This window comes from Ahaetulla prasina, chromosome 16 (genome assembly GCF_028640845.1).
Source record: "Ahaetulla prasina isolate Xishuangbanna chromosome 16, ASM2864084v1, whole genome shotgun sequence".
NCBI classification, from domain to species: domain Eukaryota; kingdom Metazoa; phylum Chordata; class Lepidosauria; order Squamata; family Colubridae; genus Ahaetulla; species Ahaetulla prasina.
In genome coordinates, this window is record NC_080554.1 from 12,879,137 (window position 1) to 12,900,860 (window position 21,724).

The following is a 21,724-nucleotide window of genomic DNA, read 5'->3' on the forward strand; positions in this document are numbered from 1 at the left end:
TAAATGACAGCGGGAAAAAAAGAGAAATCCCAGGTCGATAGATGGTATCGCGGACAACAGGCAGAACCCGAATAGTTACAGACCACGGCAAAAGGCCGGTACGGCAACAGTCTGATGGAATAAAGGATGGAAGTTGGGCTGGTGGATTCTGCCCATAGTATCGCCCGTCAACTAAAGTCAAAGTTCCGCCTGCCCGAGCAGTCCATGTCCAAACCGGCGGTAGCCGTGCCACTAAAGAAAATGCGGCAAACCGTCCGACCGCTCGCGGTAATGACAGACAGTCCAGCAGTAAAACCGCAGTCCGGTCCAACTCTTTCCAGAGGGCGCCATCCCCCCCCGGCGTAGAATGGACCCCGCCATCTGCCATCGAAAGGGTCGTTGGTATCAATGCTGTTAACAGAGCCGCTAAAAAGATCAGCGGCCCGCTCCCCGCCGCCGATGTCATGATGGCCGGCTGCAGCAAACCAGCCATTTCTAGTGCGCGCCAATCCGCGCCCTTCCAAAATGGCCGCCGCCGTTCGTCGCAGATGATCATGGCCGCCGATGGTAATGGCCGCCAACGATGTCATTGGTGTTGATGTCAAAACCGCAGATGGTATCCTTGCCGCTAGACGCTTCCGCCGATGCAAGGCACGCTGCCAAAAGCGCCGGGTAATTGGCCGCTGGTGACTCATGCGGCCGCCTGGTAGCGAACCGTGAACCGGCCTAACTCCTCTCAGTGGGCGCCACTCCGCGCCACGCCCAGCCAAAATGGCCGCCGCCATCCGTCCGCCGCTCGCCCGACATTCCAACCCCATTCCCGGCAGCCGGGGGTCTAACGAGACCCAAAGGTCTCCCTCCAGCTGTCGGGAGGATGATCTACGGGGCGGTAGGTCTGGGCGAGCCGCGGTCCGACTCAGCTCTTCTCGCCGGGCTCTTCTCAGCGGGCGCCGTTCCGCGCCCCGCCCAGCCAAAATGGCCACCACCATCCGCCGTCCGCCCTTCGCCCGACGCTCCTGCCCCGTTCCCGGCAGCCGGGGGTCTAGCAAGCCCCAAAGGTCTCCCTCCAGCTGTCGGGACGATAATCCACGGGGCGGTAGGTCTGGGGAGCTCGGGAGCAACTTCCGCGGCTTCCCGGCCGGGAAAAGGCCCGACCCGCTGTCAGCATGGTTTTCAAAACGCCGCCATCCTGCGCATGCGTAGAAGAAGAAAGTACAATCCTCTGCCTACATGGATTATCTTCCGTGGTTGTATCTTCCTTACTCTCTATGCCACATTTCAGAATTCAGTCGTGCATACTCTACACACCGTATTATAGAATTAGATGTACAAGTCGTTCTCATCTTAGAATTACAAATGGGTCCAGAATTTCCATTGCTAAGGAAGGAAGTTAAGTGACTTGCACCAAATTTAAGACCATTTTTGCTAAGATTTGTTTGTTTATATAGTCTACACGCTCACAGCAACACTAGGCAGCTTACAAGCAGGTGTAAAACAAATCACTGCAGTGATTAAGCAAATCACGTTATTAAGCAAATCCAGTATCCTGCATTGGCTTTGCCTGTCAGAAGCCGACTGGTTGATCAAATGACCCTGGGACACTGCAACCATCGTAAATACATGCACCTGAATTTCGATCATTGGTTGTGGGGAAAGGTGCAACAGTCATAAGTGTGAGGACCAGCTGTAACACTTTCAGTGCAGTTGTATCTTTGAATAGTTGCTAAATGAATGGTTTTAAGTCAAGAACTAGCTGTGTATGTGTAGCTCAGGGTTGAACCGTGGGATCCTTGGTGCTCTCCAAACTTGGTTGGCTTTTGTAGGTTTTTGAATAAAACTCTGCACGGACAACAGGAAGGGCATCCGGCCAGTAAACACTCAGCTCCATTCAGTTGCCCGGACTGTACCACGCAAGGGATTATGGGATCATTACAAGACAATGATCATGACCTAACTAGGTAACCTTGTCACTGCTAGCAAGTGTGGGGTTTTCTCTGTTTATATATACCTGCCAGTGTTTTGGGGAGGGGGGGGATGGTTTCCTCGATAGCTCCTTGATTAGGGAATTCTGACTGCTACAAAATGGCTCCCACTTCCAGGATGACTAGAGGAAGTGCAAGGGGCGACTGAGCCTGCTCTCCTTCCTGAATACGATCTCCAGAATTCCAATAGTGGAGGATGTCCGAAGAGAGTAGCTGCTTTGGCCCTCAGCTTCCCTATATAGGGGAAGCCGTGGAGTCCCCAAAGTGGCTGCCATTTTGGAGTGGCCACGCCAATTGACCAGAGTTTCAGATGTCTGCGGTCTTACATGGTATGGGCATTTGGAAATCTCATACAGATTGTATCAAACAATGGCAGGAAGAAGCTCCTTCACACCCACCACAATAAAGGCCAAATTAACCCTAGACTCAGCCAAAGCACCCTTGCTTCAAATTGGCACGGAGTGGGATGTCCAGTTAAGGGCAATTTATTATCATAGCACAGAGATTTCCCTTAATGAAAAAAGGGAATCCAGGATACAGAATCTGGTTTTGTTTTATACCCTATGCAGTACAAAAAGTACAATATAAGAGTTGATTTACTAGAAGAAATCATCCTGCTTAGTTAGAGTTACATCAGAGACATGAACAGTAACATCCCATAATATTAAGCACAAGCATTGAAATGAGCATTGCATAAAAAAGAAAACGTTCACTTGGGAAATGGCATACCTAAATCTGTTATGAAAAGGTACAATTTCAGCCAGTTGAAACATCTAACATGTACAGTTGAAAAAGTCCTTTGTTATTCAGCCTGAGAAAGTCCATTATTTGGCAGTTATTATTTACCCTTATTACCTTCTTTACTCAACCCTCTTATTGGAATTATTATAATTATCATGAATATCATTATTCTGTTGCCTTGTACGTAGAGAGCTTGTGTACTCGAGAAAAATTCCTTGTGTGTTTATTCACAATTGGGCCAAATTAAATATGCAATTCAATTCCTGAGATACACATTGTGAATGAAGATTTTCTTATCATTTTTCTCCCATGTGAATTATTTGGTGTTGATGGAGGCCTCTACACTGAGTACAGCTCTTTCCACACTGAAGGCATTTAGGAGGTTTTTCTCCTGTGTGGATCCTTTGATGTGTATAAATTTAAATGCTATTTAAGTTTTAAATTTGGGTTTTTTAGATTTTTATATATTTTAATTTATCGGCCAAACTGTATAATAAGTTTTTTAATTTATTTTAATTGTACATTGTTTATTTTTATCTTGGCTGTACACCGTCCTGAGTTCTTCGGGAGAAGGGCGGTCTAGAAATCTAATAAAATAAATAATAAATAAATAAATAAATAAAGGCTGCTCCTCTGACTGAAACTCTTTCCACACTCCAGGCATGTATAAGGTTTTTCTCCTGTGTGGATCCTTTGATGCCTATAAAGGTTTCCCAATTTCCACATTCCAGACATTTATTCAGTTTCTCTCTCGAGTGGATTCTTAGATGCTTTTGAATACAGTCACTCCTTTTGAAGGATTTTTCACATTTTGGGCATTTGTATTTCTTCTCCCGTTTGGATGCTTAGATGCCTTTGAAGGCTGTCACTTCTTTTGAAGGATTTCTCACATTCTGGGCACTGATATTTCTCTCCTCCCTCCTGGATTCTTCGGGGCCTCCCAGGGCCTCTGAAGGACCCTCCGCCCTTCAAGCCTTTTTTTGGTTTCTCTCCCCAATGGCTCCTTTGATGTTTATAAAGGTTGCTTCTCTGACTGAAGCTCTTTCCACACTCCAGGCACTTATGAGGTTTTCTTCTGTGTGGATTCTTAGATGGCTTTTAAGATGGCCCGTTCTTTTGAAAGATTTTTCACATTCTGGGCACTGATATCTCTCTTCTCCCTGCTGGATCCTTTGGATCCAGGGTCTTCCGAAGGACCTCCCGCCCTCCAAGCGTTTATTCAGTTTCTTTCTCCAGTGGATCCTTTTATGTTTATAAAGGCTGTTTTTTTTTAATTTATATCCCGCCCTTCTCTAAAGACTCAGAGCGGCTTACACTGTGTTAAGCAATAGTCTTCATCCATTTGTATATTATATACAAAGTCAACTTATTGCCCCCAACAATCTGGGTCCTCATTTTACCTACCTTATAAAGGATGGAAGGCTGAGTCAACCTTGGGCCTGGTGGGACTTGAACTTGCAGTAATTGCAAGCAGCTGTGTTAATAACAGACAGACTTAGTCTCCTGAGCCACCAGAGGCCCCTGGTGACTTGAGTGAAGCTCTTTCCACACTCCAGGCAATTGTAAGGTTTTTCTCCAGTGGATCCTTTGATGTCTATAAAGGTTTCCCAAATCGCTGAATATCTTTCCACACTCCAGGCATATATTCCTTTTCTCTCCCGAGTGGATTCTTTCATGTCTATCAAAGTTGCTTTTATAGTTGAAGCTCTTTCCACACTCCTGGCATTTAAATGGATTCTTTCTTGAGTGGCTCCTTAGACGGTTTTCAAGATATCCATAGCCTTTGAAGGAATTTTCACATTCTGAGCATTCGTATTTCTTCTCTCCTGAGTGGATCCTTTGATGCCTTTGAAGATCTCCATTTCTTTTGAAGGCTTTTCCACATTCCGGGCACTGAAATTCTTTTCCTCCCTCCTGGATCCTTGGGGGCCTCCCGGGTCTTCCGAAGGAGCCTCCGCCCTCCAGGACCGTCTCGGGGTCTCCGCCCGTTTCCTCCTCCCCGCATCGCCCTCCAGGCAGCCGCCTTTCCCGGGCTCCCCCTGGGCTCATCCCTCCGGCAGCCCCGGAGCCCCCCGGCCTTTCCCCGCCCTTTCCCCGCCGTCTCCCGGGGAAGCCGCGCCGGGACCGGGCAGGGCTGCTCCGCGGGGCCCGCTCTCCTCCTCCTCCTCTCGGGCGGCGCTTCCTTCCTTCGCCCACCGGGCTCCTCCGTCCTCCTGCAGGGGAGAGAGAGAGAGAGAGGCGGGTCACGGCTGCGTCCCCTTCCCCGCAGGGGAGTCTAGGCCGAAGCCTCCTCCTCTCATGGGCCTCCCTTCCAGCGTCTCCCGCCAGACGAGGCCTCGGGTGCCCCGGCTTCTCCTCCCCACGAGGCCTCCCTTCTCCGGAGGACCCTTCCGGACTGCGACTCCCGGCGTCCCCTGCGCCCTACCTGCATCTGGGCGCATGCGCAACTGAATCGAAAAGGTTCTTCCGTCGCCTCTCCGATTCCGAAAATGGGGGCTACAGCGGCCTCCGTCCCCTTTCGGTCAGGCTCCGCCTCTTCCTCATGGCACCGCCCCCTGTAGATCGGCTCTATTAGTCTGATTGCGGAAGTCGGGAAGAAAGGACTTTCCCGCCACCCATTGTTCATTTGCATCGGGGCAGCTTCTACGCCGTACCATTGGCGGGTGTCGCTTGGCCACGCCTCCTGCTCGACTCTGCAGCGGGCGCCTTCCTGGCTTTCCGGCCGTCTGGTTCCTCCCCTCGCTTGGCTCCTCCCTTGCACCGCTGGCTCCGCCCCTTCCACGCCCCGCCCCGCCCCCGGATTGGCCGAATGTGGGGGAGCTGGGGGGGTGAATGGGGGATTCCCAAAGGGGCTGCAATGGACGGAGGTTTCCCTCGCCGGCCTCCGCTTTCGTGTGCCGGAACCGGAGCTGCTCCCTACCCCGCCCCACTAAGCCTGCAGCCACGTGGGCATCTCCAGATGGCCCCCTTTCCTCCTGGGGGAAGAAAGGGGGGTTGCAGCTGGGTCTCCCCCACCTGCACCCCCAGTCCAGGTGCTCCCTGGCATCAAGACCTGCTTTCTCTCCCCGCTGGAAGGAAGGAAGGGCGGCGAAGGTCACTCTCTTGATTGCCAGCCTCAAAGAAGCCTTGGATATTGTGATCCTTCTGTGTATTATAATGATAAATATTTAAATTTACCAGCCACCTGCTTCCCAGTGATTCTTGCTAGTTTGCAAATACTAAAATACATTTTTGTATTTTAAGTGGGAGGGGTAAGTGGGAGGGGCAGATATGGCGGAAGCGGGGGGGCGTATCATGTTAAGGGGGTGCGCGCTCGCTGTTTGAAAGCAATTGCGCGCTCCGACCCCTCTGACTCTTCCTGTTCCCCGAGTGGCTGGAATCCTCAGAGCCTGGACCTCCGGCTGATGTTGTGCAATGCAAGGTCCGTGGTAAATAAAGCCCCCCTGATTCATGATCTCATACGGGGGGGCCCGCGGACCTTATGGGCATTTCGGAGACCTGGCTGGGCACAGAAGGGGGTATTCCCCTGGTAGAAATGTGCCCACCGGGTTTCCGTGCATTTCATCAGCTGAGGGCCCAGGGTAGGGGTGGGGTGGTGGTGGTTGTTATCAAGGAGAGTCTAGAGCCGAGGGAGGCCACTGTACCTCAGATAACCGGTTGTGAATCCCTCTTTGTGAAGTGGGGCCGTAGGAAGCAGGTGGGCTTGTTGATCACGTACCTGGCTCTTTGCTGCGTGACAACAGCCCTGCCCGAGCTGTTAGAGGTGTTAACCGGGATGGTGGTTGATACCCCTAGACTTATTGTCATGGGGGATTTCAACTTACCATCGAGCGGCATAACATCGACGACAGCTCGGGAGTTCATGGCTTCCATGATAGCCATGGACCTGACCCAATTAGTTAACGGCCCAACCCACATTGGGGGAGGCACACTGGACCTGATTTTTGTCTCTGGACAGTGGTTGAATGATCTGGAACTAGGGGAATTAGTTATTGAACCTCTGTCATGGTCGGATCATTCCCTCCTTCACCTGGACTTTCGGACCGCTACTCAACACCACAGGGAGACGGAACCGATGTGTTGGTTCCGTCCCAGGTGTCTGATGGACCCTGATAGGTTCCTGATGGAGCTTGGGCCGTTCCCTGAGGATCTGGCCCACGGTTCGGCCGAAGAGCTAGTCGCTGCCTGGGAACGGGCTGCGGCTGGAGCTTTGGACCAGCTCGTGCCTTTGCAGCCTCTGACCCGGAGCAGGTCTCAACCAGCTCCTTTGGTTTTCCAAGGAGCTGAGGGAGATAAAACGCCGGAGAAGACGCCTAGAGAGTGTCTGGCGATCCAGCCATTCAGAAGCTGACCGGACACTAGTTAGGTCCTATAGTAGGACCTACCTAGTGGCATTGAGGGATGCGAAGCATTCTTATATTTCCTCCCTCATTGCGTCGGCAGATAACCGCCCGGCCGCCCTGTTTCGGGTGACCCGCTCCCTCCTTCAACAGGAGGGGCGGGAGGACCCATTACAAGGGCGTGCCGAGGAGTTTAATGGTTATCTATACAATAAAATCGTTCAGCTTCGGGATGGATTGGATCAAAATTGGGTAGATCCGGGCGAGAGGTTCGAGACTCGTCTTGTTGAGACTGTTTGGGATAGTTTTGACCCTGTGACTCCCAAGGACATGAACAGGTTGCTGGGGAGGTTGAATGACACCACATATTTACTGGACCCGTGCCCCTCCTGGTTGGTGCTGACCACGCAGGAGGTGACACGAGGCTGGCTCCGGGGGATTACAAATGCTTCTTTGCGGGAGGGGGTCTTTCCTGCTGCCTTGAAAGAGGCGGTGGTGAGACCCCTCCTCAAGAAGCCTTCCCTGGACCCAGCTGTTTTAGGAAACTATCGTCCGGTCTCCAACCTTCGCTTTATGGCGAAGGTTGTAGAGAGTGTGGTGGTACGTCAATTATCTGGATGAAACTGTCTATCTAGACCCGTTCCAGTCCGGCTTTCGACCCGGATACAGTACGGAGACGGCTTTGGTCGCGTTGGTTGATGATCTCTGGAGGGCCAGGGACAAGGGTTACTCCTCTGCCCTGGTCCTATTAAATCTCTCAGCGGCCTTCGATACCATCGACCATGGTATCCTGCTGCGCCGGCTGGGGAGTTTGGGAGTGGGAGGCACCGTCTATTGGTGGTTCTCCTCCTATCTCTCTGACCGGACGCAGACGGTGTTGGCAGGGGGGCAGAGATCGACCCCGAGGTGCCTCATGTGTGGGGTGCCGCAGGGGTTGATTCTCTCGCCTCTCCTGTTCAACATCTATATGAAGCCGCTGGGTGAGATCATCAGTGGCTTTGGGGTGAGGTACCAACTGTACGCTGATGATACGCAGCTGTACATTTCCACCCCAGGCCACCCCAACAAAGCTGTTGAAGTACTGTCCCGGTGTCTAGAAGCCATACGGGTCTGGATGGGGAGGAACAGGCTCAAGCTTAATCCCTCCAAGACGGAGTGGCTGTGGATGCCGGTACCCCAGTACAGTCAGCTGCAGCTGCGGCTGACCGTTGGGGGCGAGTCATTGGCCCCGATGGAAAGGGTGCGCAACTTAGGTGTTCTCCTGGACGGGCAGTTGTCTTTCGAAGATCACTTGACGACCGTCGCCAGGAGAGCTTTTTACCAGGTTCGCCTGGTTCGCCAGTTGTACCCCTTCCTGGACCGGGATGCTCTATGCACGGTCACTCATGCTCTCGTCACTTCTCGCCTGGACTACTGCAATGCTCTCTACATGGGGCTCCCCTTGAAGGGTACCCGGAGGCTTCAGTTGGTCCAGAATGCAGCTGCGCGGGTGATAGAGGGAGCCCCTCGTGGCTCCCGTGTTACACCTATCCTGCGCAGACTGCACTGGCTACCTGTGGCCTTCCGGGTGCGCTTCACGGTGCTGGTGACAATCTTTAAAGCGCTCCATGGCATAGGGCCGGGCTATTTACGGGACCGCCTACTGCTACCAAATACCTCTCACCGACCCGTGCGCTCTCACAGAGAGGGACTCCTCAGGGTACCGTCAGCTAGGCAGTGCCGTCTGGCGACACCCAGGGGAAGGGCCTTCTCTGTGGGGGCTCCCACCCTCTGGAACGAACTCCCTCCAGGACTTCGCCAACTTCCGGACCTCCGAACCTTTCGTCGCGAGCTTAAAACACACTTATTTATCTGCGCGGGACTGGATTAGATTTTAAAGTTATGGGTTTTAAGGGGTTTTTATTATTTATACTATTTTAAATTTGGGGCAATAGAATAAGTTTTTTAATTGTTTTTTAATCTGTATTTATATGTATTTTAACTGCCTGTGAACCGCCCTGAGTCCTTAGGGAGATAGGGCGGTATATAAATTTGAAAAAAAAAACAAAAAACACACAAATTCAGAGCACCCCTATTCCCAGTTCAATGTCCATGGAGATGGTCAATCATCCAGGTCATGGTTGCCCCAAAGATATTTTTGAAAAAGGCAACTGGACTTTCTTTTTCCTTGAAAACCTTTCACTTCTCATCCAAGAAGCTTCTTCAGTTCTGGCCGAATGGTGGAGGATGGAAAGATTTACATTCCTTGGGGTCATCTGGTCGTTACTGCTGAAGACAGAGTGCTAATGACCAGATGACGACAGGAATAGAAACCCTTCCATCCTCCACCGTTCAGCGAGAATGGCTCTCCACTAGATATACTATTAATGAGCACTCTGAACATGTTCATTAATCATACCCAAGTAGGTATCTGTTTAATCGCCCCAAAGGTGCTTTTTCAAAAGGCAACTAGACTTTGTTTTTCCTTGAAGACGTTTCACTGCTCATCCAAGAAGCTTCTTCACGTCTGCTAAGCAGAACTGAAGAAGCTTATTGGATGAGAAGAGAAACCTCCTCAGGGAAAAACAAAGTCCAGTTTCCTTTTGAAAAAGCACCTTTGGGGCACCCATGAGCTGGATGACTGAGAATCTCTTCAGATATATCTATCTTAATCACTGAGTGCTTTGTCAAACGCTTTGCTGAAATCAAGATATGTCTACCACATTCCCACAATCTATTATGGACATTTGGGGGGATTTTTTAATTTGGTTGCTTTGGTACTTTGTGGACTTCTGGCAACTGCCTGCAGTAGCCGCCACGGGGATTTTTTTGGGCCAGGAATATTTTGGAAATGGTTTGCCGTTTTTTGCTTCCTAGGAGTCTGGGAGGGCGTGTGACTGACCAAGATCACCCAGCTGGCATCAAGGCTAATGAAAGACTAGAAGTGATGCTTTCTCGGTTTCTAGCCTTTACCCTCCACACCAAACTGATTTTCTATTCATCTGATCTGCCTCAGTTACCCACTCAAGAAACAAAGGAAGAGCAATCTGGCAATTGTTTATCTTGACAAGTCCATGCTAATTCTTGGCAATGGCGGTAAAATGCTTGCAGATCAACCACTATGGTGTGATCTAGGGAGCTGTTTTCCAATCTTAGCAGCTTGAAGAGGCGGGGACTCCAACTCCAGTATGCTGGCTGGAGAGTTCTGGGAGCGGAAGTCCTCACTTCTTAAAGTTGCCATGGTTGATAAATAGTGATCTAGGCCAGTGTTGTTCCATCTTAGCAGCTTGAAGATGTGTGGAGTTCAACTTCTGGAGTTCTCAGGACAGGAGAGTTGAAGTCCACACATCTTAAAAGTGTCTGAAATCAAGCAATACCAATCTAGATTTTCTAGATGTGAAGAATGGTCATTTTTCTAGATAGGGTGTGTGGTGTTCTAGATTTTCTAGGTGGACACATGGTTTGGTGAAGCTGAAGAGAGTGGCAACCTTCCTTCTCTTCCACCTCATCTGGCACTTCTCCGGCTCTCTAGAAGGGCTCAAGGACCATCTGCTAGCTTGCACACTTTTTTAGGTGAGCACAACACAGTTGTTGCTGAACTATTTCGAAGATTTTTGATAAAACTAGTATTCTGCAGATGGTTCCCAGGCCATTTTTATGGGGAGGGGGGGCGGGGAGAGAGAGAGAGCGCGATGGAGGGAGGGAGAGAGAGGAAACCAGTTTGTCGTGATTTGGTTGACTTACCTCAGGGAAATGGTTCAGCAGGAGCGGAATAAGATCGACAGCCTTGCCTCCATGGGTAGCCACGTTCAGATGTTGCAAGAGGAAGTGAAGCGTCCTTAGAGCTTCCTTGGCTACACTTTTATTGCTATGAGATGCAGAGTTGACCACCGGCATTAAAAATGCCTCTAACATCTTCTCCTAGAGGAAGCAAGGAAAGAAACGAGCAATTAAACACGGTCACTGGACTTCTCTGAGTCTATAACGATAATGACAAACACATAGAAGCCCACAGAATATAGAATAACAGGGTTGAAACGGAACTTGGAGGTCTTCTAGTCCAACCCCCTGCTCAGACAGGAGACCCTAGACCAGGGATAGCTAACCTTTTTGCCATTGCATGCCAAAAGTGGGGGAAGTAGGGGGGTCCCACTCCCATAACTCTTTGGGACCCGCGCATGAGCCTTTCTAGAAAGTCGGCAAAAGGGTCTTTTCCAGCCTCTGTTCTCTGGGGGGTTGGGGGGTGGGGAAGGTCATTTTCGCCCTCCCCAGCTTCCTAGAAAGGCTCTGGAGGGTGAAAAACGGCACTTCTGGTCCCACCGGAAGTCAGCAAACAGGCTGTTTCTGACCTCCGGAGGGCCTCCAGGGGAGATGGGGAAGGCCATGGTCACCCTCAGCAGCCTCCTAGAAAGGCTAGGAGCCTGAAGAAAGCAAAAAACGGGCCTTTTCCACCCATGCCCCAGGCCATCGGGAGGTAGGATACAGCCTACCAGAAGGCCCAAAAATCAGCCGGCCGGCACGCGCATGCATCCAATATGGCGAACCTATCCAGCATAGGTTCCCCATCATGGCCCTAGACTATGCTGGACAAATGGCTGTCTAGTCTCTTCTTGAAATCCTCCAGCGATGGAGCACCCACAACTTCTGGAGCCAAGTCCTTCCCCCGATTAAGAGAATAACAGAATTGAAGGGACCTCGGAGGTCTTCTAGTCCAACCCCCTGCTCAAGCAGGAGACCCTAGACCATTTCAAATAAATGGTAGTTCAGTCTTTTCTTAAAAACCTCCAGTGATGGAGAGCCCACAACTTCTGGAGGCAACTTGTTCCAATGATTAATTGTTCTCACAGTCAGGAAATTTCTCCTTGATTAGTTTCCATCCTTTGCTTCTTGTTCTGCTTTCAGATCTTCTCCAAGAGGATCTACTTGATCCTTCAGATCTTCCAGGGGTGCACCCCTCTTTGCAGAAGGCCAATTGTTTATCTTGACAAGTCCATGCTTTCCTCTCCTTTTATCTCCTCCTCTCTGTTCTTCTCTGCTGTTATCTCCTCCACTCAGCTATACTCCGCTTTTATCTCCTCCACTCTGTTCTGCTCCGCTCCGCTCCGCTCCGCTCCGCTCAACGCAATTCAACTCAACTATCCTCCACTGTCCTCAACTCTCCACAGTTCCCCTTTCATCCCTTTTACCTTTATAACTCTGCCCCAGGGCCTTGACATAACAGCATTATGTTCTCATGGGGGACAGCTGATGTCATAACCCAAGGGGCCTCTTACTTCCCAAGAAGTAAGCTGATTGGCTAAGTCTTCCACTGAGCTTGGTTTTTTTTATTTTTTATTATGATATATGATATATGATGATCACATGCCCCAATTACCATCTGTCCCATCTCGAGACAGCACTCTGGCGACTCCTTCTCCAGATGCAGGATCGGCCTGACCTTGGCCGACAGGAAGAATGCTATTATAACTAAAGACAACCCCTCTACCAAATCTCCCCTCCTACTTTCCCACACAGGAGAAGGTGGCAGCATGGAAGCTTCTGGCCTAATATGGCTTCCAAAGCTGACAATGACATATGATATATTGCATGCTCTTCTGGAAGGTCAGGAGGCAGGGGGCCTGCCTTGTGTCTGGGGCTTGGCAACTGGCATGAACTTATGACGGTTGCACTGTCCCAGGGTCACATGATCCTGAATAGAATAGAATAGAATAGAAAATATGGAATGGAATGGAACAGAACGGAACAGAACAGAATAGAATATATGGAATAGAAAATATGGAATAGAAAATATGGAATGGAATGGAATGGAATGGAATGGAATGGAATGGAATAGAATAGAATAGAATAGAATAGAATAGAATAGAATAGAATAGAATAAGCTGGAAGGGACCTTGGAGGTCTTTTAGTCCAGTCCCCTGTTCAAACAGGAGAACCTGAAGCATTTCAGATAAGTGGCTGTCTAGTTTCTTCTTAAAACCTCCATTGATGAAGCACCCACGGTTTCTGAAGCCAAGGTTTTCCACTGGTTAATTGTCCTCACTGTTAGGAAGTTTCTCCTTAATTCCACTCTAGGGGTTCACTTAACAGGGTGGCAAGAAAGATTGTAAAATGGGGCAAAACTCACTTAAGAACCATCTCGCTTAGCAACCTAAATTTTGGCCTTGATTGTGGTTGTAAGTCAAGGGTTACCTGCATTTTAGTTTCAATGAAGACCATCCAGAATCTCTTCCTTTGTGAGAGGGACAACCCTTTAACTTAATAAAGAAAGGAAGTTTGTTTTGAAGTGTTTTGAAAGTTTGATTTTTGTGATTTAATGCAGCTTCTGTTTTCAGAGCTGAGTTTGCTTCAGTGGCTTTAAACATTTCACCTTTGAACAACCTTCATGGCATCAGATCTCTCTACAATCTGTGTTGCACCTCACAATTCCTTCTTTGTTACGGGGTCACAGGGCATATCAAGGTGTCTGCTGTTTCTCCAGAGATTTGAGCTGCCATTCACTTGCTGCACATTTTCTGGATTGGACAAAATAGTTCCATTACTGGAAGAGACTTTAGACATGAAATAAACGATAATGAATCAAAGAAAGAAGCAACTTAGAACTAAGGAGAAATTTCCTGACAGTTAGAACAATTAATAAGTGGAACGACTTGCCTTCAGAAGTTGTGAATGCTCCAACACTGGAAATTTTTAAAAAAATGTTGGATAACCATCTGACTGAGATGGTGTAGGGTTTCCTGCCTGGGCAGGGGGTTGGACTAGAAGGCCTCCAAGGTCCCTTCCAACTCTGATGTTATGTTATGTTATGAATCAAAGAAGAATATGAGATCGTGTTACATTCAGGGTCCCACCGTGTGTTAGAGATATACCCATTTAATAGTGTCCTTGGATATTTTGAATGCCTTCGCTGACCATAATTATCTGCTGTTTCCATGAACTTTGAACTGAGTAGAATTCTCCAATTATTTCAGAATAACAGAGTTGGAAGGGACCTTGGAGGTCTTCTAGTCCAACCCCTAGTTCAGGCAGGTGACCCTACATTATCTCAGACAAATGGTTTTCCAATCTCTTCTTAAAAACTTCCAGTGTTGGAGCAACCACAACTTCTGAAGGCAAGTTGTCACACTGGTTGATTGTTCTAACTGTCAGGATGTTTCTCCTTAATTCTAGGTTGCTAGAGTGAAGTAGACCATAACTTACTAGATAAAGTAGAAAAATGTGGGTTAGACAGCACCACCGCCAGATGGATTCGTAACTGGCTGACCAACCGCACTCAACGTGTAGTCCTCAATGGAACTACATCCACGTGGAGGGAAGTATGCAATGGAGTACCCTAAGGCTCTGTTTTAGGCCCAGTACTCTTCAACATCTTCATCAATGACTTGGACGAGGGGATAGATGGGGAACTCATCAAATTTGCAGATGACACCAAGCTGGCAGGAATAGCCAACACTCCAGAAGATAGGCTCAAGATACAGAAGGATCTTGACAGACTTGAACATTGGGTGCTATCTAACAAAATGAAATTCAACAGTGAAAAAAGGAAGGTTCTACATTTAGGCAAAAAAAAACCCAAATGCACAGGTACCGTATATGTGGTAACTTGCTCAATAGTAATACCTGTGAGAGGGATCTTGGAGTCCTAGTGGACAACCATTTAGATATGAGCCAGCAGTGTGCAGCAGCTGCCAAAAAAGCCAACACAGTTCTGGGCTGCATAAACAGAGATAGAATCAAGATCAGGTGAAGTATTAATACCACTTTATAATGCCTTGGTAAGGCCACACTTGGAATATTGCATTCAGGTTTAGTCGCCACGATGTAAAAAGATGTTGAGACTCTAGAAAGAGTGCAGAGAAGAGCAACAAAGATGATTAGGAGACTGGAGGCTAAAATATATGAAGAACGGTTGCAGGAACTCGGTAGGTCTAGTTTAATGAAAAGAAGGAGTAGGGGAGACATGATAGCAGCCTTCCAATATCTCAGGGGTTGCCACAAAGAAGAGGGAGTCAAACTATTCCCCAAAGCACCTGAAGGCAGGACAAGAAGCAACGGGTGGAAACTAATCAAGGAGAGAAGCAACCTAGAACTAAGGAGAAATTTCCTGATAGAACAATTAATCAGTGGAACGACTTGCCTGCAGAAGTTGTGAATGCTCCAACACTGGAAATTTTTAAGAAAATGTTGGATAACCATTTGGCTGAAATGGTGTAGGGTTTCTGCCTGAGCAGGGGGTTGGACTAGAAGGCCTCCAAGGTCCCTTCCAACTCTGTTATTGTTTTTATTATTATAAATACAAAGTGTAGAATTATCCGGAAGCCCATATTCCAGTAGAGAGAAGTTCCGGGAAGATGGGCTCCAGCATGGGTCCAAAAGCTCGGAAAACTGACCCAGATTGGATCTTGCAACATTATCCTCGAACTCCCAAAGCTGCTTTTTCAAGAGGCAACTGAACTTTCTGGTTTTTCTTGGAAGACATTTCGCTTCTCATCCAAGAAGCTTCTTCAGCTCTCTTGGACGAGAAGTAAAGCATCTTCAAAGAAAAACCGAGAAAGTCCAGTTGCCTCTTGAAAAAGCACCTTTGGGACAACCATGACCTGGATGACAGAGAATCTCTACAGACATTATCCTGGGACACAAATATTTGCCTTCATTCAATCAACGTTAATCTTTCCTTTCCTTCTCTTTGTCTTTCATTAGCACCGACAGATAAGGAATTAGGGAGAAATTGAAGGCAGGCATCGTATTATATGCCCTAAACTGGCCTGATGTAGGAATTGTCCTAGGAGGCACTCCGACATTTCTCTTCGAGCAGTTTTTCTGAAATATAATTCGGTTTCCAAGTGGTCTCTTTTTCAGCAGATGGCAGCACCGATCTGCCTTTTTCCGGTCTTCCTTAAATCCTAGCATGTTCAGGAAGTCTTCAAGGGCTAATAGACCAACAACCAGAAAGTAAAGGAAGAGGTAGATTAAAAGAAAGAAAGAAAGAAAGAAAGAAAGAAAGAAAGAAAGAAAGAAAGGAAGGAAGGAAGGAAGGAAGGAAGGAAGGAAGGAAGGAAGGAAGGAAGGAAGGAAGGAAGGAATGAATGAATGAATTCTGGAAGAAGGCAAAGAAAAACTGATCATGCTGAGAAACTGACCAGGACATGTTCAGAAAGTCCAAACAAGGTATGCTGTATATATTGGGAAATTCCAAAATTCCAAAATCAAATTCTGATTTATTTATTTTTACAGAACTTGTCTGAGGGAAGACTCATAAGATTATATCCAACATCTGCTGGAAGAATTTGGAAAGACAGGAAACCCAGGCCGCCTTGGAGTAAGGTAGTCCTTGACTTACAACAGTTCATTTAGTGACCGTTCAAAGTTACAAAGGCACAGAAAAAGTGACTTAGGGCCGTTTTCCACAGCATTTCACGGGGTCACACGATCAGTGACTTGGCCACTGATTCACATTTACGACAGTGTCCTGGAGTCGTGCGATCAACTTCCTGAAAAGCCAAGTCAATGGGGAAGCTGGATTCGCTTAACGACGGTGTGACTAATTTAATAACTGCAGTGATTCAGTGGCCGGAATGGTCAAAAAATGAGGCAAAACTCACTTATCAAATGTCTCATTTAGCCACAGAAATGTTGGGCTCCATTGTGGTCGTAAGTTGAGGACTACCTGGGTTAAGTATCAGGCAGTTCTCAACTTACAACCATTCATTTAGTGACACTTTGAAGTTAAAACAGGAAAAACAGCGGCCGATGACCATTTTTCATCCTTATGACCGTTGAAACAGCCCCACAGTCAGATGACCAAAACTCCAGATGCTTAGCAACTGGCATGTACTTATGACGGTTGCAGTGTCACGTGATCCCCTTCTGCGACCCTCTGACCAGCAAAGCCATTGAGGAAGTCAGATTCACTTAGCAACCTTGTTACTGATTTAACAACTGCAGTGATTCACTTAACAACGGTGGCAAGAATGGTTCGTAAAATGGTACAAAACTCACTTGAAAATGTCTCATTTAGCAACAGAAATTTTGGCCTCAATTGTGGTCGTAAGTCGAGGACCAGCTTAGCTTGTTGGAAATCACCCACGCTGCAATGGTCATCAATATGAAAAAGGGACGTAAATCACTTTCTTCAGTGCTATTGTAGCTTCGAACAGACACTAAATGAACGGTTATAAGTTGAGAACTACCTGTACTGATATTTCTATGCATTTTTGGTCCACCTTTCTCCACTTTTGGGCATCTACCAAAATTAGATGCCATTCTTTTCTAAAGAAAAGAAGAATTAGGGGCGACATGATAGCAGTTTCCCAGTATTTGAGGGGCTATCCCAAAGAAGAGGGGCACAAATTATTCTCCAAAGCCCCAGAAAGCAGGAGGAGAAACAATGGATGGAAACTCATCAAAGAGAGAAGCTCTTTTGAGGAAAAACTTCCTAACAAAGAGGACATTTAACCAGTGGAACAGCCTGCCACCAGAAGTTGTGGGTGCTTCACCACTGGAGGCTTTTAAGAAGAGAAATCTATCTGAAATCGTATAGATTCTCCTGTTTGAGCAGGGGCTGGACTAGAAGACCTCCAAGGTCCCTTCCAGTTTTATTCTATTCTTAAAAACAACCTCCCCTAGGAGAGTTACACATGAATATATGATTATTTACAATGTCGGTACTTTTGGACAACTCCCTTAATCCACTCAAAGCTCATAAAATCCATCACAGAGCCAGGGTGACCTGGTTTATGACCGGCGCAACTTACAACCTATAAGGCTGGGCCCATTCACGGCTGAAAGTTGACAGGACTGCCAGTAAGAGATATTAGGAGGGGAGCAATGCTCAGCCCCCTTCTGGTCAGGGCCCATGGGAGGACGCTTTTGGGATCCAGAGGTTTTTCCTGAAGGCTTTTATTCAATGCTCCATCTATGTGGATAATAATGAGCATCTTTTTGGAGGACATTAGATCTCCCCGCAGGGGAGTGTTCAGCTCTCTGCATCTGCCCTACTCTAGGCCTTCCTATTTCTGCTAGAAGACGACCAAGCGTGGAGATGTTCCAGGCATTGTCGATGGTTGATGGTTGCTACCACCCTTCTCCATTGACACCTGTGGCTCTGTGACTTTCTTGTGGCTTCCTCTCTTTGAAATTAAATTCTCCTGTCTTTCTCCAGAGCCTGTTTCCACATTCTCCCTGCCAGGTCCTGTTTCCACAACGTTCCTTCACGATGTAAGAATTCTCTTTGCGCTTCCTCACTTTCCCCGAAGACCAGCTGGAAGGGAGGTGCCCAGAGGGTCATTGGTTGCCCCTCTGGGAGCTCTTTGGAAGAGCTTAATAGATCTCGCTGCCTTAAGAAAGCTCAAAACATCCTTAAAGATCCATCTCATCCTGGGCCCCCTTTTTTTTTTAACTATTACCATCTGGCAGACGGTACAGGACAATAAAAACAAAAACAAATAGGCTGAAAAGCAGCTTCTATCCCAGAGCAGTAACTATTTTGAATTCTACGGTAAAGTGCAACACTAATGCAATATCAGGAGTTTTCAATTTAATAGTATAGAATGTGAAGGAGCTGTGTTTTTCTTCTATTTTTATTTTTATAGGTTTTTTTAAATGTATAATGTACAATGAAGATGTATTTTTTTTTTTGGGTTTGTTTACATTTATACCCCGCCCTTCTCCGAAGACTCAGGGCGGCTTACAGTGTATAAGGCAATAGTCTCATTCTATTTGTATATTTTTACAAAGTCAACTTATTGCCCCCCCCAACAATCTGGGTCCTCATTTTACCTACCTTATAAAGGATGGAAGGCTGAGTCAACCTTGGGCCGGGCTTGAACCTGCAGTAATTGCAGGCTTCTGTGTTCTTAATAACAGGCTTTACCAGCCTGAGCTATCCGGCCCCTTATATTTAATTTAATTTAATTTCATTCATTAAATTTAATTTCATTGTTTGAGGCACAATAAAATAAACTACATGTTAAACTATAAAACTATTATTGCTTGGAGATCCTCCTGATGACTTTGGAGAGGAGCTGACTCCTAAGAAGATCTGGGTTGATCCGATGTCCCCACTGCTGAAAGATTTCTTCCCCTGAATCAGCTGCAGCCTGAGCCACAGAGGCTTCCCAATTGCCTTGCAGACACTGGAGACTTGAAACGAATCCAGAAAACAAATGATTTCTGGGATTGGCCTTGAGAATCAATCCTGATCAGCAACAGAACTTCTGGAGAAAAAGTCCTTTGCTTCAAGTGAGGGAACTTTGAAACTCACCGAGGAAAACTTCGATTTTTTGGGAAGTCACCACATCCGGTTTCAGGTATTGCACGGAGCTAAATTGGCTAAATTGACTGATTCAAGAAGAAAACATGCAATTCATTGGTTTCCACTTGGAAAAGTCGCTTTGGGACTTTACGGGATGGTTACAGGGATTGGCTATGTCACGAGGTCTAATGAAAAGAAGGAGTAGGGGTAACCGTTCTTCAGGCCTCACTGGAAGCTTTTCAGAAGACTGGAGAGCCACTTGTCTGAAATGGTATAGGGTCTCCTGCTTTAGCAGGGGGTTGGACTAGAAGACCTCTAAGGTCCCTTCCAACTCTATTATTTTACGTTCTATGACTGTGCAAACAACCAAGGGACTATCTTAACCAACACAATGATTCACTTAACCACTGTGGCTAGAAAGGTTGCAAAATGGGACAAAGTTCACTCTTCATGGTGGCATCGGGGTCTTCAGCCAGCGCCCTCCATAGCTCCCTGGCACTTCTGCGCAGGGGGAAAAATCATTTCCCTTTTTCACCCCAGACACACAAACATACAATACATATTTTCTGAATAGAGTGTTGACTGAGTCAAAATTCATGCAGCTTGTTTTCTTGACATTTACTATATATACTCCAATTTCTGCCAAATATTCTACTTTCCCCCTTTTATCTTTTATTTGTATTTTTTACAAAGTATATAATCAATATTACCATCCACCCTCACCTCATCTTCACCTATTTCAAATTATTCTCTTCATTTCTCTCTTTATTTTATATTTTTTTCATAATTTTTAATATCTATTGCAACCCTTTACTTTAAACACATGCAATCATTTACTTCACAATTATTTCTTTAGTATCAATTTTTTCCAAAGATGGACCCACATCTTACTATTTTATCCATTATTTCACCTTTTAAAGCATATATTTCTTTATATTTATTTTACATCATCTTTATCTAAGCGACTGCAATGGGCCTCAACCAACCAACCACAACCCTCCCCCCCAATCAGCACATGACCTCCCCACCACAAGACCTTCATCAACCAACCCACAAGCTCAGAGAACCAACCTCCACCCTCATCCTCCACCCGAGCTACAGGTATTCGCCCCTATCGCAAATGATTGAGAATCTCTGTAGAATATAAGAAAGCAGGAGGCACATTTCCTTGAAGAGGTTTCGCTTCTCATCCAAGAAGCTTCTTCAGTTCTGGCTGAAGCTCCTTCACTTCTGACTTCGGTCAAAACAGAAGAAGCTTTTTGGATGAGAAGCGAAATGTCTTCAGGGAAAAACAAAGTCCAGGCCTTTTGAAAAAGCACCTTTGGGTCTACTTCAGATGTCTGTTGGGGCAACTCATCATCTTCTCTAGCCTTATAAAATAGTTCCCCAGGAGATGGAGAATTTCCAGCACCACCTACATCTCAGATCTTGGAGATCGATGACTAATCTGAGGAGACCAGACAGCCTGAGGAGACTAAGCACGTAGGACTTTCCTTCCCAAAATCCCCCAGTCTCCTTCTGTCCTGAGTCTCAGACCTTGCAACCCCATCCCTGGTCTTACCTCAATTGCGGCTTCAAGCGTAGAAGGTGCCTTTGGCTGCCTGAACTGACCAGCCTCTTTCAGGGCCACCAGGATTTCAGGCAGGTGGCAAAAGGCAACGATTCGAATGGATTCCGAGATTCCTTAGGCAAAGCAATGTTTGTGAATTAGGACATTTGCACCTAACCCTTTTTCTTTATCTTCCGCTTTCTCCTCCCCTTCTCCCCCTCCTCCTGCTCCTCCTCCTCTCTGCAAACCCCAGGCCCTTCTAGCACTGATGAAATTACCTAGCCAGGTAATGAAATGTCCGCAACAAAACATCCAAGCACAGAGAGCACCAAGGACCCGACAGTCCTCCTTCTCCTCTCTGTAACCCCCCATTCTCTTCTAGCATTAATGATGTTATCTAGCTGGGTAATGAAACATCTACAAGAAAACAACCAAGTTAAGAGAGCGCCAAAGACCCCACAATTCTCCTCCGCCTCTCTTCACCTCCACTCTGCAAAACCTGTTCCCTTCTAGCACTGACGACGTGACCTAGCTGGGTCACTAAATGTCTGCAAGAAAACATCCAAGCTCAGAGAGAGAGAGCACTAAGGACCCCACAAAGATGGAGGTCTCAACCCCCGCAGGCATCCCACTCCCACTCCCCTGTCAATTTCTTCCTGGAATGAAAAACCTAGGAGGCTTCTGAGATGTTCCTTCGCTCTCTTTCTTTCTCTCTGCAGTTTCGGAGTTTAAGCCCATAAATTTGTATAGGGTAATCTGAAGATGGGAAAAAGAGTCCGTAAGTCCTAGGGAATTCCACCAATCAGGAAAAGGAAATATAGGACAAATTGTGATCAAAAATGGACTCCCTGTGGTCAAGCACAGGGAAAGCGGTTCCGGGTGACCTGATCGGGGAGATGAGCAG